The 13,914-nt window shown below is 35.6% G+C and overlaps 1 long non-coding RNA gene across 2 annotated transcripts; it reads right to left on the reverse strand.

Moving 5' to 3' along the window:
• Nucleotides 1-11,425: 11,425 nt before the first annotated feature.
• On the reverse strand, nt 11,426-12,519 carry LOC111409902. 2 transcript variants are annotated; one of them, XR_002705574.1, is made up of 2 exons: nt 12,308-12,519; nt 11,426-12,208 (listed from the first exon to the last, which is right to left on the reverse strand). It is a non-coding gene; the product is annotated as an uncharacterized LOC111409902 (long non-coding RNA). The 2 variants fall into 2 exon arrangements; XR_002705575.1 differs by having other exon boundaries at nt 12,289-12,519.
• Between the last annotated feature and the right edge of the window lie 1,395 nt (nt 12,520-13,914).

A 13,914-nucleotide genomic window follows, 5' to 3' on the forward strand; every position in this document is an offset into this window, starting at 1 on the left:
GTTTTCCCCCCCATTATGGCCCCGGCTATTTCTGAGGAGGTCGCCACAATGGGCTCGTCCACCCTCAGTATCTCTAAACTCCTACCCATACCAGAACTCCCTTCCGAGGCCATTCGTTAAGAAATTTTAGTCTAAATGGGTACTGAAACTTACGGGTTTGAAAGTGTTTCCTAGCCGGAAATGGTGCAAGATCGCCGGAAATATCGCTCTCTCTCTCGCCGGAGTTGCTTGTAGAACGTTGGAAATCGCCGAAAATTTGGGAGAAAATTTTGTTTTTTCGTATGGCAAAGGTAGAAACTCTGATAAACCCCCAAAGTTCACCTTTTATAGGAAAGACAAATCCAATCTCCACCGTTGAATTCAAATACGATCAATCTAAACCGTTCGTTGTATTCTCGATCCCAGTCGTTGAAACGAAACGCCAGATTTGATTTACGCCCAAGATGTCGCTGTGGCTTTCACGCTAAATTGAAACGCGTCGCCTCGGTTACCAACAGCCGTCAATAATAATTACTGGCCGCAGCAGCCTTCTAGGGGAATGGGCATGGTACCCAACTGTCACCTTGGAAACACGCAACAGTTGTCAAGTCATTGGACTTCTGGGTCAGCTCGGGTGATCTTCTCCCCCAACTTTACAAAGCTTAGCCGCAACCGATGCGAACGCCCCAGTTGCTAATCGCCTCGGGCGTTGCGTTCCCTCCATTGCTTTACGAAGTTCTAACCATCCCCCCACGCGTCGACCCTTTTTCCCGCCAACGCTTCGACGAGAAACGAGTCCCCCAACTTTACAAAGCTTAGCCGCAACCGATGCGAACGCCCCAGTTGCTAATCGCCTCGGGCGCTGCGTTCCCTCCATTGCTTTACGAAGTTCTAGCCATCTCCCCACGCGTCGACCCTTTTTTTCCCGCCAACGCTTCGGCGAGAGACGAGTCCCCCAACTTTACAAAGTTTGGACGCACCCGATGCGAACGCCCCGTTTGGTATCGCCTCGGTCGCTGCGTCCTCTCCCATGCTTTGCAAAGCTTGAGCTGTCTTCCTCTTCCTGACAACGCTTCGATGAAAACGAGTCCCTAAAATTTTTATAACGCTTTAACGTACCCGACGCGAGCATACCATTGGCTCATCGCCTCGGCTCTGCGTTCTTCCCATGCTCTACAAAGTTTCAGCTACCCCCATGCCGCGATCCGGTCAGGAAAACAAATCCACGTATAATATAAATATTCATTCTCAGATTTGGGGGACCACTGTTACGCCTCATTTTACGAGCCTCGGTACCGAAGTACCGAAGTGTCATCTCGCCACTCCGAAGCCGGTAAAATCAAATAGACCACTCCGACCTCCCGAAGCCTCTCCAAAGTGATACACCGATTCCTGTCACTGATCTGCCGAAGTGTCCCGTCTCCGAGGTCGGGTTCAAGTGGCTTGAACCCCCGTTAGAAGATTCGCTGCCAATTTAAGATTTGCTCTGCATATAAGGTTTAAATTGATTTGACGTCCCCCATAAAGCTATTTGATGTGACTTATCAACTTTATGTCAATTCAACTCGGGGGAAACAAACTGTCCGCCCACTCTATAAGCGCGGCTGATTGACGCCTATGAGCAGACGCTTCATACCGTCAGATGTATACACGTGTTCCACATCCCACGGTTCATACCACCTATAAATACCCAAAGATTGGTCAGAGGCAAAGGTAATGAAACTCTCAATAGATAGCACTCCATAACAAGTTTATATATTCTCCTCCCCCTTTATTGACTGATTGATTTGTGTAGTCCCTGGACACTGTTCCGACCACCCAAACCTGACTTGACCGTCGGAGTGTATACGGCCACCACCCCCGTTGGTTCCGGCCGTGTGCGCCTGACAGTTTGTTCATTTCGTAGGGAGGAATACGTGGAGTAGCTAAAAGTTGGCCACGTGGAAGAGCCATTTTTAGAGGTCAACACTAGCTATCATGAAAGATGCAGATGAAAAGTTTAAATGAATTGAATGGCAATTCAATGAGCATGGCAAATTGTTCGACTAAGACTTAGGTGTTCGTTACGTACCTATGTAATAGTGTAGTTTTTATCCCGAACATTTGCTTTCTCCCATACTTTTTGGGGTCGCTGTAGACATGGTGTATGTATTAATGTTGTTTCCATATTCACATCACGTGTTGCCTGCTATTTACTATTGATTGGGACATGTTGAATAGATTCAATTAGAGGTGTTAAACTTAACTTGCAAGGAATCTTGCAGCACCTGCAATTGCTATATGACATGGCCTAGTCATGCAACCTTTTTTTCTTGGCACAACCATTAAGCCCACTTGCTGGAGAGAGTAAAGCAATTAGCTTCTATAGGACTTAAGTTACGCCATGGATCATTTGATCTTTAATTGAGTGCTACTATTGGGCTCCGACTCGAAGGAAGAGCTCGGGAAAGAGAGTTGTTGGACCATCTCGCAGATGACGTTACAGTGTGGCTCACGTTTTCTACCATCGTCGGAACGAATGTGAGGAACTATTATCGCACGCAGCGAAATCATGTTCGAAGATTCCCGTTCTCCAAGAATTGCCACATGTTCATGATAGAAGCTATGAGCAAGAACGGGCAAATGTGCTATCAGGAGTTTCGAATGTACCCACCGATGTTGCAACACTTTGCACATATCCTGTGCGATGAATATGGTTTGACCGATAGTCAGTTGGTGGATATCTATGAGAAAGTCGGTATGTTCTTGTTCATACTTGCACATGAGAAGGGTTATAGGCAGGTGACAACAATCTTAATCAATCTTTGCAAACCGTTTGTCAATTTTTCAAAGAGGTGCTACGTGCCGTCGTTGTTGCGCTCTCGGAACATATGATACGATCGTGTCCGAATTACAATGATGGTGCAAGCATCCACTGTTTCAGGATTGCATCGGCGCTATTGACAGAACACGTGAGAACTGTGCTACTGCATCATGAGCATGTGAACTTTATAGGTCGCAAAGGAGTATTGACCCAAAATTTGTTGTCTGCATGTGATTTCAATTTATATTTTACGTTTGTGCTTGCTGGTTATACTAGGAGCAGACAAAATGTATGAATGCTAGCTCATGCTATATACAGTCCAAAAATAAATTTTTCATAGTTGGCATCAGGAAATATTACTTGGTGGACTCCTATTTTTCTCATCGACCAATATATATGGCCTCGTACAAAGGTTTAGACGTACTGTATCACTTCCAACTGCTTTTTGACAAACAAATAGGTCGGCGCCATAGATTTAGGAATGCTCTTGAGAGGTTCAACTTCAAAGACTCTTTGTGCAGGAACATGATCGAGCGTGCATTTAGTGTGTTGAAGTAGAGATGGAAAATCTTGAATCGTATGCCCAGCCACTCTTTTCCAACACAAGTTGCAGTTGTCATAGTGGGTATTTATAATTTTTGCATCATTCTGGATTTGTTGACAAGAAGTTCGCAAGAGCAGAAATAGATGACAAGGTAGCCAAAGCGGAGCTACCTACTGTTGAGGATGAAATTTAGGCCGAAATGAATGCGTCGGACATACAACAAAGTGAGTGGGATAGGTTTCGCGATTACATGGCACAACAACCATGATCATCGCTTCTAGGAACCTCGCATCCAGTACCTATGTATTGGTATGAAGGAACTTTGCAAGTTTGAGTCAATGTATTTGTACACGTTGCGGTAGCTTTGTAGGTGTGTTTTGATTATGTACGTCCGTGTAACATGAAATAATTGATTATGAAATTTGCAGCATGAATTGGGACTTTGGGGACCGACGACGCAGTGACTATTGTATCATTTTTTTCCCAGTTCGAAGTCTTTTTCTCCGCTGTTCCGTCATTTTTGTGTTTTCGATTCCAACTCCTTTTTCCCCTTTTTTTTTTTTTGGTCGTTGTTTTGTCATTTTTGTGCAACGTTCGGAGTATCAATCATGAAGTAACTGTGAGAGGTCACATGTTTGGTAACGTGATATTAAGGGACCTGTTTATGGTAGGAGGTCAAAATGTTGGAATCGTGATAGAACTTGCAGCCTTTGACAAGTCTTCAGCTGTAATGTGCACACATTTCTCAATTTGTCGACAATTTGAAATAGAATTTTTTTTGGTCGTTGTTTTGTCATTTTTGTGCAACGTTCGGAGTATCAATCATGAAGTAACTGTGAGAGGTCACATGTTTGGTAACGTGATATTAAGGGACCTGTTTATGGTAGGAGGTCAAAATGTTGGAATCGTGATAGAACTTGCAGCCTTTGACAAGTCTTCAGCTGTAATGTGCACACATTTCTCAATTTGTCGACAATTTGAAATAGAGGGATGATTTTGGAAATTCTACATTTCTTGCCCGCTGAAGTGTCATCGTGATACACTGTACAGGGTCCCACAATGCCAGATCAAACGAGTGGAAAATCTTATTAAAATGCAGTGAGAAGGTGGCACAAACAGGGGCTATGTTGAATTCTCGTAAATCGTTTTCATTGTCCAGTGGATTCTACTTGCTAGCACACATCCTGGAAAATCGACAAGAATCATTAATTTACTTATGAAACTATAAAGTGAGGAAATCAGATGGCATCTTTCAAGTTGCAGCTGAAGCTTCGGACATGTTGCCTCCATCGAAAATACTTTATTCGAGAAAGTGATATGGAAGCATTAAGACCAACTTCTTGACGAATGCCAGCAAGCCCCGGTACGCAATGGTAATATTAAAGCCAAGATAAAAATATTAAATATCTTGGCAAAAGACGAAATCGAAGGTGATACTTGCACTTTCTTAGTGAAATCTGAAAAACTACCTTGCAAATTGGAGCTATATGGGTTACGAGTTGGTAAAATATCTGCTTCAGATATAAGTAACCAGGAAAGCTTGGTGGATGGATATATCCTGTTACCATGCAACTATTTTAACCATCAATTTAAATGAATAACATAAAAACAAAAATATGAAGTGAAGATAATCTTCACAAGAGATCCAGCTATCTTCTCTAACATATAAAAGCTAATATGCTCAAATAGGAATTTTTGTTTCAGTGTCTCAGTTCTACAAGTATGAAATCTTTTTAGAGATAGCCTATAGCTTCAGTATGCAAAGCTACCATGTAATACATTCGGCTCGTAACACGAAAAGTTCTTCCAAACTTGTTTAATCCCAAACAGGGGCGGACCCACATGGGGTTATGTGGGGTCAAATGACCCCACAGTTTTCTGGGTTTTTTTTTTTTTTTTTTTTTTTTTTTTTTAACAAAAACCCCCCCATTTTTTTGGTTTTTTTTTTTTTTTTTTTTTTTTTTTGCTGAAAACTTAATTTTTTGCACCAAAAAGTCCAAATCCTAAATCTATATCCATATTACATGGTCCGTATCCATTATTTAGTTCATAGATATATCATATAATCCACCGATTTCTTCCCAAAGTGAAAATATCGAACATGAACAACAAACAACCAATTTTTCTTTTTTGTTCATAATATGTTGTTCGAAAAAAAAAAATTTTGACCCTACAGTTCAAACGGTCTGGTTCCGCCCCTGATCCCAAAAATGAAAAATAAAACCAGGAAACTTTTGGTTAACATATCTGCTCACAAAATACACAACCAAAACAGTAACTAAAAAGTCAAATCTTATGGAAAAAATAATCAATTGGTGCTCATCATCATATACTACACATGTTCCATTGTTCTCCTTTACATAATGTGTCTTGGACCAAATATCCACAACAAAGTTTCTCATCTATACAGCCCAAGCACATCCAGCAAGCTCTCCTTTAGTAACTGGATTGCATGTACTTTCCGGACAAAATCTCTTTTGTATTTTATCTAGCATGTATGCTAGTAATATTTGAAGGAACGAAAAGATAAGTGTGTATACTGATTTATTAGAAATACTGCTTTGCTGTTTTTTTCTTGATTATACACCAAGTAATGAAGCCCCTTGTGGCTGCACATTATCAGATCATTAATTGTAGAATAATATGCTGCCTTACAGAGTTTCAAGACTTGAAGCAGTAGGACTGTTTAAAACAAAATTATCTTGAATTCATGAGACAATTTTCCAACACAGAATTCTACTTGCAAAGTCATTACATAGAGATCTATTTTCGAATGAACAAACCAATGAGTATCTCCTACAATAACTATTTCATTAGATAATCACAAAAATGAAGATATCAACTTGTTTATAATTTATGCTAGTCCATTAATACTAACTAAAAAAAGCTCAAATTAAAGGACAAAATTCTATTAAGAAAGCAGATTGACCACCAATCATCCCAAAGAAGACTACCATCTCTTTTCTATCGTAACATAATTCTGCAAGAATACATATATGTTACTCAATGACAAACATCATAACAATATTATCAACAAGATCAGAAAATTAATTTGAGCCCACCGACTTCACGATATTTCCTTAAAATGAATTTGCTGTTTTCACGGGTGCTAAGGGTGTTCAACAAATCATTCTCCAGGATATCGTGAATTTCGTCTCCTATGAAAGAACCACAACAATCTGTAGGAGTTTCAATGAACTCAATGAAGTGTTTTACACTTCGAGAACAATATCAGAACAAGAGAAAGGGAAAATGAAATTCAAAGCAAGGAACGTTTGCAATGAAAGTAGTGTTTCTGATAGGAAGGCAGACTATATATAGACTTGTTCGTTGTCATTTGAACATACTTCAAGCTCTTTCAGAGCGGTCATTAATATTCACACAGCCTCCAAACTCGAACAAATAGCTTAGTTCAATACTTCGTTTTTTAAGTCGATTAACAGTCGTCTGTTTAATCAATTAACAATTGACTGTTTAGTCGATTGACAGACCATCTAGACCAAAAATTTACCCGAAAATAAGCCAATCAAAATAAATTTCATTAAGTATTTAAGAATTTGATTACTTATAATTTGACCCAAAAATTCAAATATATTTTGTCCAAAAAGTTAATTTAGTGAAAGGACCACAACACTCAACACGGGCACGTGCTCACGTCGAGTCGGCCGAACGACAATGCGCAAGCGTAGCCTTATGATTGAACCCGATAGGATATAGGCTTTCCCCCTTCCAAAGACTATTGGTATCCCTTGGGTCCCAATTCCCAAACTTCCACCATATAAATCACACCAAAGTTTTCTAACTTTTCTATGTATGATAAGTGTTTGACAAATTTTTAATAAATCAAATTCTTCACTAATTCATAATTTCAAGTAGGTTACTTGGACATTAAATATTTCATTCAATTCTAAATGATTTTCGATGAATAAATATATCACGTTAATCACATTGTGGAATAGAATATGAATAAGTTAGGTCCAGTTAAAATTAAGATATGGGTCCAACTGAAATGTGGGCTCAAAGTTGACCCATTTCACTAATAATAGGCATTTTCCAACAAAATAAAGGAGTAAGAATCATCAAATCTTCATATTTAGACGTGAATTATAATACCCAAAAAAATCTGAGTACTCAACTCTGGAAGGTACATCATACGCCCAGGATTTAATTAAATAAATAGACTGCAAATCAAATGAACTATAATTTAAATTTGAGGTTATATGCATTGCATGACTCATTAACGTGTAATTATTTTTCATAAATCATTTGTATACCATGACTAAGGTAGAAAGCAGAAGTGATGGTTGATAGAAAGAGAAGTAATAAAGCGGTGGTACTTACAAAAGAGAGAAGAGCTGGTTTATGGGGCACCAGGCTAGCTCGCAAAGAGAAGTTGAATCATAAAGATCCATAGCCCTTATTTGAGCCCCATTTTTCCAAAATTTCATTTTTTTTTCAAAATTCATTTTCAACCATACATTCTTCAATAAAAATAAAAATTACACGTAAATCCAAAAAAACTTCTTAATTTTAAATCACACATTCTCTATCAATCACTATATAAAAATACATTCATTCACTTAAAATGGGATTCAAGCAAGGGCTTAGTGAATAGTAGAGGGATATTTATTGATAAATAGTAGAAAACCAGTTCTCGAATAGTATTGAACCGATTAAAGTGTGATACGGAGGTAACAAGAATGAATGGTGCTTAGCTGATCCTATAGGCAAGAAATGAAATTCAGAGAATTCAGGTACTAACTTGGACCATGTACCTCATATGTACCCTAAATTTAACTCAAAGAAAATCATTACATAGCACACAGACAACACAAGTGCCAAATGAAGACAATCCCAAAGGTGAATAATTTTTTCTCCAATTTTCACTTTAAGCCATCATTGTCATGGGAAAAAAAAAAAAAAAAAAAAAGACCATTATAGTTACCAAAAATTATTGTTTGCGGTATAAACAAATAAAAGATGGTTTATATTGTTTTTTAAAAAATTAGATTAAGTTTTACAAGGGAAAAAGAATAATGAATGTACAATGTAAAAGCATTCAACAATAGCTAAGCTTAAACTTATAAGTATATTTACTTAAAAGCAAAAGTGAAGTTTTATGTACGACTTGGTCAAAGTAGAAAACAATTTATTTTAATTGGAAGTAAGTTATGTCTCATAGATAAAATAATTTTGCTATTACACTTAAAATTAAGGAAAAGGTTTACTTATAAGAACGACCAAACATGTTTGACACAAACTTTAAAAGTGATTTTAGACTACACTAAAGTTTAACTAAGTGTGCTTGAATTCCCATTCATCACATGTGAAATCAAACCCTTCTTTTAAATTTTTTTTTTTTTTTTTGGTTGTGTTCTATAAAATTAAAGCTAATTTCAGAATTTGTTCAGTATCTTAATATTTCATTCACGCACATAAAAATACAGTAAGGAAATAAGTAGTTGAAACAAAATTCATCTAACAGAAGGTAAAATTCACACTATTTAAAGAAAGATACTTATCTCTAATAGCAAAATAGACGGCGTTTATAAGACTTACATAGATGAAGCTGGTTTCCTTTGTTTGATTCCCATCGTCCAACACTGTAATCATCCAATTCACAGCAAACTTAGTCACCAATGCATATAAATTATTTTGATGATTAGTTATGTACTAACTTTTATGCATACAAATTTGATGATTTAAAAGCTATAGAAATACAAATTTTGTAAACATCCAATTGAGAGAAATGGTAAAACCCAATGTCAACTTCACTTACTATATAATTATAATTAAGTGACCACTTCAATTTTACACACAGATTCTTTTACACACAGATTCTAATGGTTTAAAAAAATTCTAATGATTTAAAAAAATTAAATAAATAGAAATTTAGCTGAACTCTTGTATCCTTCCTTATCTAAACATTCAAGTGCATTTCATTAGCAATAGAGAATCAAGCCTGTCTGTGTGAATAGTATACATGAAAAGTGTTTAGTGTTTGTGATATGGATTGAGTAATTGGTCGATTGATGGATAAGGACTAGGGATTGTCCTTACGTCAGTGACCTATAGTGGTGATATGGTGGGACATTTCACGGGGTCCCGGGCCTCCTTGTATTGGTTAATTTGAGTAAACCAACAAACTCTCAAATCAACACAAAGTTGTAAACAAATTCATGAGATACTTTCACTCAAGTTCTCCTGCTAATTTATAGCCATTACAATAGATCCCTTCATGAAAATGAAAATTACAATGCCAATCTTTGTTGGAAATAAAAGAGCAATATGGAAAAGCAAAATTACAAGACCAATCTTGATTGGAAATAAAAGAGCAACAATGAAATAAGGAAATTAGATAAATATCTTGACTAATGTTTCTCTAAACATCCGTTACAAAAAGATTAAGAAGAAAAAAGCTAAATTAAATGTCTGTACGTATGAATAGTAGACATGAAAAAAGCAAAACACAGTTTGAGCCCTTTTTTTTTTTTTTAATTTGATTGAAGAAAAGACTATAAAAGAAACCTTGTGAAAAACTAACACCAAGAATTGATTGAAATATAGATCATAAACTGAATAAAAATATATATATATATGGGCAGGGCTAAATTTCTACCAATACATGTTGACAAACAAATACACATGCAATCACAAGAGCAGCTAAAGGGCCTCCACATACTCACCGCAATTCTTCAGTATGTTCCCAATTACATTGCCCACCGTGCCTCTTCTTGTTGGTTTTCCTTATCCGTTGCGCTTTTGTAAGTAGGGTTTATATAGGAACAATTGTGAGAAATGAACACAAAAGTCAGAGTTAAATGTTTTATTGGCTATTGAACTTTGCACTGTATTACATTCTTAATATCATTTTGAAGTGTTCATGGTCTAGTTTTTCACTCATTAATGACATGCGAAGTGATCAAATATAGCAAAAGTTATGACATGTTAAAATAGGGTGTTTGAAACTAGTATTTTGAGAATTTCAATAATATTCTAACTTTAAAAATTCGTTTGCGATTATGTGCTATCTGAATCCACAAATCGTCTATGTCATGTAAAAATTTGTTTCGAAAACTACGTCGTTTTCATATTGAATGGTCCAAACGGATATCGAAAATAGTTAAATATGTATCAAACGTACGCCTCAAAAAAGGCGTCTAACTCTTTCTTTTTAATTCAATTAATTATTATTACTGCACGATAAATTTTTCAATATAATTTATATTGTTTCATTTGGAAGTCTTACATGAAATATTATGTAAATTTTTTAGGATCGTTACGGATTAAATGCAATTTGAATTACTTTCGAATTATATTCGCTTTAAATTTAAATTTCATTTACTTCCTTAACTAAACTTGAATTTTATTTTAATTCATTTAATTTCTATATTCAATTTAATTTATTCAATATTAGCTCAGCATTTTCTAATGAAATGATAAACAAAACTATACAGGTAGCAAAATTTATTTAATAATATTAATAACGATGTAATTATACGATGTTTTCAAAGTGTCAAAATACATATAAACTTATTTTCATTGATATTATGTTGTTTATTAAAAAAATTATTTTTAAAATTTTGACCCCACAATACTAAAAGTCTGGGTCCGCCCCCGTTTTTAATCACCTTGTCCTAGATATAACAACCATTATTAGAGTAGCCAAAGAGGCCATTCTCATACAGGACACGCGATTCCAATTGAAGAAATTCCAAGTTTCAATCTCAATTTTTTATTTGATCATATCGAACTGGTCAGCAGTAAATGTAACAGTAGTAAAATGATAACAATCTGCAAATCAAAATATGATTAATAGATAAGCATAATGTCATTTGAAGATTATAGTTGTTGTGCTACTGTCATTACAAGATTAGTTATATCTAAAGGATATAAAACACCAAAAAAGGAGTTCCAGAATTTAGTCAAGTCTTTGCCTCATTCCAGCGTTCCTTTGTTACATTCTATAAATTGGGGAAGACTGAAGAGGCTGTGCCTTACCATTCTTTGCAAACTCATAACAGCATGAATAATAGTGCATGGAAATATAGTTATAATTAAACAAAAACAAAAATATTTCATACTTGAATAACACGGTATTCAAACTTCATAAGAAATACGTATGGATTCATACATAAATAAAACTTCAAGATTAAAATAACATCCGTAGACCACATCGATTACAATAAGATCGTTTTTAGTACTAAGATAAGCAATACAATTGCATGAAGCTCTGCCCTTTAGCTTTTCATTCTCTTCTACATATCCTTTTCCATTGGGGATAGTAATATTGAGAGAGATCTCCGCATACTGTTGTTCCGTTATTTTAGCTCAACATACATGATAAATCTGGCATTGGATCTTTATCCGAACAAATACATCTTGATATACCACTTGACTCACCCTCAAATTGCTCGTGTTTTTCTTTGTCGTAACATTGCTCCATCCATTTCACAAATCCCTTGCTGCATCTTGGGCATCGTTGCTTTGTTAGGCCTTCTGGAAGTTAGTGCCCTGACTTCGTGAAACCATGATAAATGCTATAACAGTCATGAATTCTCAAAATAGTTATCAAGAGTTATTCTAGAAGAAGTAGTTTATATATCAAGGAGTTGATAACATAAAAAACATCCAGAATTTGTTTTTGACAGATGATTATTTGAATTTTTGTTTTAAACTGCTTGAACATATGCTATAGATGAGGTAACATTATTGAAAACGACTACATAATGAATCAATGTAATGTCCTAATCATCTATTGGTATTTAGAGAGTACTAAACAAACACAAACGTTTCGAAACTTATTCCAAATGGACATTATTTATTACATTTTTCGAAATTCACCACCACCGCCGCCGCCGCCAGTTAACGTCCTCTGCTACCTGCACAGACTTTGTCATCAAAGATACAGTCGCGAAATCCAAAAAAAAAAAAAAAAAAACCATTTCAAGAAAACCCGAACTCGGTGCACACTGTCCCACCAGTAGAACATGCATCATCCTCTCCACATCTGTTGCATGTTACAGATATGTTTTTTCCCCTCCTTGCTGAGCTTTCGATGGGGGTGCCTTTCATGTAATGTGTTGGAGATTATCTTTCATATAAGCTGGGAGTTGGTAACATCCACGATGTTGAGGCGGTGTTGCTGGTGGTGGCGGCCGGCAACTAGGTGGTTTGGTTTCAATTTTGGGGGTGAAGGGATTGGGGGAGAAGGAAAGTAGTTTTTATTTATTTTTTATTTTGAAGGAAAAACGTGTAATGCCCAAATTGCCCTTGCTTTATTTGAAAAAAATAATTAAATTTTTATTTATGGGGTCAACTGATGGTTTTGGTGGTTAAACAGACGGAAAGCATCATTTTGAACTAGACCTATGAATTTTTTAAAGGTTTGATACCTCTAGTGGCACAAATGAAAGATTTAGGTCAAATTTGCTAATATATGAAAGGTTTGGTACCTTACTACAATTTTCCCGAGGTATTCAGTAAACAGTAGAAAACTTGTTTGTGAATGGTGGGAAATAGATAGGTGTGAAAAGGGGTGTGCGAGAATGAATAGTGAATGGAAGATCCTCTCTTTTAGGCGTGTATTCATTTGGAACTTTTAAAAACTCTCGAGGATTTGAAATTTTTAAGTGTATTCAATTGAGATTTTTAAAGATTCTTTAAAAATTAAGGTATACTCAATTGAGATTTCTATGGACTTTTAAAAAGTCTCTAAAAGTCATCGGGTATTTAATTGAAAACTTTTTAGAAGTCTCTGTAAGTTATAAAGTATTCAAATAAATAGTGACTTTCGGCTAATTATCTACTTACTGGACTTCTGGATACTTCTTGATGAAAAATATAAATAACAAATTTCAAAGAAAATTTCTCATATTCTCTAAGATTTATAAAGATTTCAGAGCCGAAAAAATAAAAACATCTTTTTTCTTTCAATTCTAGAAATTTCTCATATCTCTTAAATTCATTTGCTGTAAACAATTTATGATTATTCTATATGCATATAATTACTTTTAAATTGAAATTATATGCAATTGTTTCAAAACGTAGAATTCTAAGCAATCGATCCTTTTTTTTTTTTGTTAAGAACAATTTTTGTTCTTAGAAATTTTCTTAATTTCGTTAAAAACTTTTAGTTATGTTCTTAGAAATCGATGTAAAAGTTTTTCATTATTTCATTTGCGCCATAAATTGAATGACTGGGTAGTGACTTTACCCAAGAAAATTTTGTAGACATTATGATTCTCGAAAATGTTAATTATGGAGTAAGAAAATTGTAATTTTTCAGATATATAATGAATTTGTAAGATGAAAAATCTTTAAAAATATTTAATCAAAGTCTACAGAAGTTCATGGAAAACTTCTATTAATTCTTAACAAATCCATAGAAGTCATTCAAAGTCTATAAAATTCACAAAAGGCTCGAGCCGAGCTTATGCTCGGTCAAAAAAATTCTGCTCCAGCTTTTCCAAGCAGAGCCGGGCAGGCTCTTTTTTTTTCCCCTTCTGATTGCCTTTTTTAAGGCTGCAAATGCTGCCTTTTATGCCTTGTTCTGTTTTTTTTTTTTTTTTTTTTTCCCCTAAAGGCT

Source organism: Olea europaea, chromosome 15 (genome assembly GCF_002742605.1).
Source record: "Olea europaea var. sylvestris chromosome 15, O_europaea_v1, whole genome shotgun sequence".
Lineage (NCBI taxonomy): Eukaryota > Viridiplantae > Streptophyta > Magnoliopsida > Lamiales > Oleaceae > Olea > Olea europaea.